The following is a 4,943-nucleotide window of genomic DNA, read 5'->3' on the forward strand; positions in this document are numbered from 1 at the left end:
CCCAGCCTTCCTGTAGCCCCCTTCAGATACTGGAAGGCCACAATGAGGTCACCTTGGAGCCTTCTCTTCTCCAGACTGAACAGCCCCAACTCCTTCAGTCTGTCCTCACAGGAGAGGTGCTCCAGCCCTCTGATCATCCTTCTGGCCCTTCTCTGGACACCTTCCAGCACCTCCAGATCCCTCTTGCAATAGGGGCTCCAGAACTGGAGGCAGTACTCCAGGTGGGGTCTCCCCAGAGCTGAGTAGAGGGGGAGAATCACCTCCCTTGCCCTGCTGGCCACACTTCTCCTGATGCAGCCCAGGATCTGATTGGCTTTCTGGGCTGCAAGTGCACACTGAGAGCTCCTGGTGAGCTTCTCCTCCCCCAGCACCCCCAAGTCTCTCTCCTCAGGGCTGCTTTCCAGCCAGTCCCTGCCCAGCCTGGATTTGTGCCTGGCATTGCCTCCGCCCAGCTGCAGGACCCTGCCCTTGGTCTTGTTGAACCTCCTGAGGTTGGCTTGTGCCCACCTCTCCAGCCTGTCCAGGTCCCTCTGGATGGCCTCCCTTCCCTCCAGCCTGTCTGCTGCACCACACAGCTTGGTGCCATCAGCAAACCTGCTGAGGGTGCACTCAATGCCACTGTCCATGGCACCCACAAAGATGTTGAACAAGCCTGGTCCCAGGACTGATCCCTGAGGGACTCTGCTTGTCCCTGGCCTCCCCTGGCACATGGAGCCATTGACAGCCACTCTTTGGGTGCAGCCATCAAGCCAGTTCCTTATCCATCTAGTGCTCCACCCATCACACCCATGTGTCACCAGCCTGGAGACTAGGATGGGGTGTGGGACAGTGTCGAAGGCTTTGCTCAGTGACAGAAGAAAAGTCCTCTGATGGAGGATGTATCAGACATTAAACCGATAAGAACAGCTGCTACACTTGATCTTAGCCCAAAGGCCGAGAAGCGAGAAGCGATTGATTGCCACATCAATTAACACAAGTCTGGGCTCTGACTTAGAAGACAAAACCTCTAATGCTGTGACCAACAACAAAGAGAACCTGGGATCATATTTTCTTCATTCTTCTGAAGACTCATTATAAAGGTCATTAAAAGCTGGCCTTGAAGCCCTGCATCTCTGTCCACCAGGTAACACCACATGGTAAGGTTACGTGTTGGGAGATGACTGCAAAGATTTGGGTTTGGGAAGGTTGCTGTCTGCATTTAGCTCATCTCTATGGCTAAAATCCAGTATTGCTCCATAGAATCAATCAGGTTGGAAAAAGTCCTCAGAGATCATCAAGTCCAACCTGTCACCCAACACCTCATGACTATTAAACCATGGCACCAAGTGCCACATCCAATCTCCTCTTGAACACCTCCAGGGATAGTGAGTCCATTGCTCAGACCCCCTCTCATCCTCACAGCCTCTCCTGGACTCTCTCCAGCAGTTCCCTGTCCTTGGCCTGGGGAGCCCATCACCCAATCCCCCCTCTCCAGCACAGAATGGGCAGCAGGAACAGGCTGCCCAGGGAGGATGTGGCTGCCCCCTCCCTGGAGGTATTCCAGGCCAGGTTGGATGAGGCCTTGAGCAACCTGGGATGATGGGAGGGGGTCCCTGCCCATGGCAGAGGGTTGGAATTGGAGGAGCTTTCAGCTCCTTTCAAACCCAACCCATTCTAGGATTCTATGAGTTTAATGAAACAAAGAAGCTGACACCTGCATACAGTGCAAAAGCTTAAACTCAGCCCACTGGTCACAGCAAACAAGAATGCAGCCCTTGGGGAGCAGAATGATCATGAAATCACTGAGTCATAGAATGATCTGGGCTGGAAGGGACCCCCAAAGTTCATCCAGTCCAACCCCTCTGCACTCAGCAGGGACATCCCCAACTAGATCAGGTTGCCCAGAGCCCTGTCCAGCCTCACCGTGAACATCTCCAGGGATGGAGCCTCAACCACCTCCCTGGGCAACCTGTGCCAGTGTTCCACCACCCTCATGGTGCAGAACTTGTTCCTCACATCCAATCTCAATCTGCTCTGCTCTACTTTGAAGCCATTGCCCAGGGTCCTGTCCCTGCATCTCTTGCAAATGGTGAGCAAGCCCCTCTAGGGATGGGTAGAAATATAAAGAAGAGAATCACAGAATCAACCAGGTTGGAAAATATCTCAGAGATCATCAAGTCCAACCTATCACCTAATACCTCACACCTCCTGACAACTAAATCACGGCTCCAAGTGCCACATCCAAGCCTCTCTTGAACACCTCCAGGGATGGTGACTCCACCACCTCCCTGGGCAGCACATCCCAATGGCAAATTCTTCTTTCTGGGAAGAACTTTCTCCTCACCTCCAGCCTAAACCTCCCCTGGCACAGCTTGAGACTGTGTCCTCTTGTTCTGGTGCTGCTTGCCTGGAAGAGACCAACCTCCTCCTAGCTACAACCTCCCTTCAGGTAGTTGTAGAGAGCAATGAGGTCTCCCCTGAGCCTCCTCTTCTCCAGGCTAAGCAGCCCCAGCATGACTCAACTTCAGCAGACTTGCCTCCTTACACTGAGTGTGTTAACTGTGGGATGGAAATCACTGAGAGCAGCCTGGGGCAGCTGCTCCCAGCTCCAGCTGCTGGCTGACTAGAAAGCACTATAAAGACCATGGCTGGCCTACGATTCTAGCCCAGACAAACCAGGCTATGGAGAGAACAGACACAAGGAGACAGTCATCCCCATTGCTATGCCTGTGCAGACTCACATCATACTCTGTCCTTCTGAAGGCTCTACCACCTCCCATGCCTGGAGAGCCTCTCTCAGGAGCAGCCGAGGGACATCTTCTTGCTCTGAAAGGAGGTTGGAGTGAGTTGGGGGCAGGTAACAAGTGATAGGAGCAGAGGATGTGTCTCTTTTGGGGGGCTAGATATCTAGATGAAGTTGGTGCCTTAGGCCAGTTCACAGAATCATGGAATACTGGGGCTCAGGTTTGGGCCTCTCCCTAAGAGAAGGACATTGAGGAGCTGGAGCAGGTCCAGAGAAGGGCAGTGAAGCTGGGGAAGGGTCTGAAGAACAGGGCTGGGGAGTAGCAGCTGAGGGAGCTGGGGGTGGTTAGTGTGGAGAAGAGGAGGCTGAGGGAAAACCTCATTGCTCTCTGCGGCTCCCTTTCAGGAGGGTGAAGCTGGGGGGAGTGGGGTGTCAGTCTCTTTTCCACACAACAACCACATGCACTTGGCCACAACAACCTCATGCAGTGCTACAGGCTGGAGTCAGAGTGGCTGAGAGCAGCCAGGCAGAGAGGGGACATGGGGGTGCTGGTTGATAGTAAGCTGAACATGAGCCAGCAGTGTGCCCAGGCAGCCAAGAAGGCCAATGGCATCCTGGCCTGCATCAGGAACAGTGTGGCCAGCAGGAGCAGGGAAGTCATTGTGCCCCTGTACACTGCACTGGTTAGGCCACACCTTGAGTCCTGTGTCCAGTTCTGGGCTCCTCAGTTTAGGAAGGAGGTTGACTTGCTGGAAGGTGTCCAGAGAAGGGCAACAAAGCTGGGGAGGGGTTTGGAACACAGCCCTGTGAGAAGAGGCTGAGGGAGCTGGGGTTGCTTAGCCTGGAGAAGAGGAGGCTCAGGGGAGACCTCATTGCTCTCTACAACTACCTGAAGGGAGGTTGTCGCCAGGTGGGGGGTTGGTCTCTTCTCCCAGGCAAGCAGCACCAGAACAAGAGGACACAGTCTCAAGCTGTGCCAGGGGAGGTTTAGACTGGATATTAGGAAGAAATTCTTCACAGAGAGAGAGTTTGGCCATTGGGATGCGCTGCCCAGGGAGGTGGTGGAGTCCCCATCCCTGGAGGTGTTCAGGAAGAGCCTGGGATGAGGCACTTGGTGCCATGGTTTAGTTCATCAGATGGTGTTGGGTGATAAGTTGGACTGGATGATCTCTGAGGTCTTTTCCAACCTGGTTAATTCTCTTCTCTTCTCTTCTCTCTCTTCTCTTTTCTCTTCTCTTCTCTTCTCTTTCTCTTCTCTTCTCTTCTCTTTCTCTTCTCTTCTCTTCTCTTCTCTTCTCTTTCTCTTCTCTTCTCTTCTCTTCTCTTCTCTTCTCTTCTCCTTCCTCTTCTCTTCTCTCTCTCTTCTCTTCTCTTCTCTTCTCTTCTCTTCTCTTCTCTTCTCTTCTCTCTTCTCTTCTCTTCTCTTCTCTTCTCTTCTCTTCTCTTCTCTTCTCTTCTCTTTCTCTTCTCTTCTCTTCTCTTCTCTTCTCTTTCTCTTCTCTTCTCTTCTCTTCTCTTCTCTTCTCTCTTCTCTTCTCTTCTCTTCTCTTCTCTTCTCTTCTCTTCTCTTTCTCTTCTCTTCTCTTCTTCCTCTTCTCTTCTCTTCTCTTCTCTTCTCTTCTCTTCTCTTCTCTTCTCTTCTCTTCTCTTTCTCTTCTCTTCTCTTCTCTTCTCTTCTCTTCTCTTCTCTTCTCTTCTCCCTACTATCAAATGACACAACAATAGGGAATGGCCTCAGGTTGCAGGAGGGGAGGTTTAAGTTGGGGATTAGAAGAAACTTCTTCCTTGAAAGGTTCTCCAAAAGTTGTCACAGGCTACCCAGGGAGGTGGTGGAATGCCCCGTGCCTGGAGGTGTTCCAAAGAGGCAGAGATGTGGTGCTGAGAGCCAGGGGTTGGCCCCAGCCTTGATAAAATTAAGTAATAGTTTGGACTTGATGATCTTAGAGGCCTCTTCTGCCTGAAATGATTTGATGCTTCTATGTGCTCCTGAAATTCCCAGGAGAACAACCAGACTCTGCCAGGCCAGCTTGCCCTCTTACCTCTTTTTCTCATTTTTGGCATTGTTTATTTTTTCTTGGGCTATTTTTCTGACAGAACCCTAAAAAGCTCACACCAACAGCAACGAAAGAAGAGAAGGCTCCCAGGTGACCTCATTGTGGCCTTCCAGGATCTGAAGGGGGCTCCAAGAAGGCTGGGGAGGGACTGCTCAGGGTCTCAGGGA

The 4,943-nt window shown here is 52.0% G+C and overlaps 1 pseudogene; it reads right to left on the reverse strand.

Moving 5' to 3' along the window:
- Window positions 1-833: 833 nt before the first annotated feature.
- Window positions 834-945, reverse strand: LOC137452392 (U2 spliceosomal RNA; annotated as a pseudogene).
- Between the last annotated feature and the right edge of the window lie 3,998 nt (window positions 946-4,943).

This window comes from Melanerpes formicivorus, unplaced genomic scaffold (genome assembly GCF_026170545.1).
Source record: "Melanerpes formicivorus ecotype bairdi unplaced genomic scaffold, bMelFor1.0.p_v2 SCAF_52, whole genome shotgun sequence".
Classification (NCBI taxonomy): domain Eukaryota; kingdom Metazoa; phylum Chordata; class Aves; order Piciformes; family Picidae; genus Melanerpes; species Melanerpes formicivorus.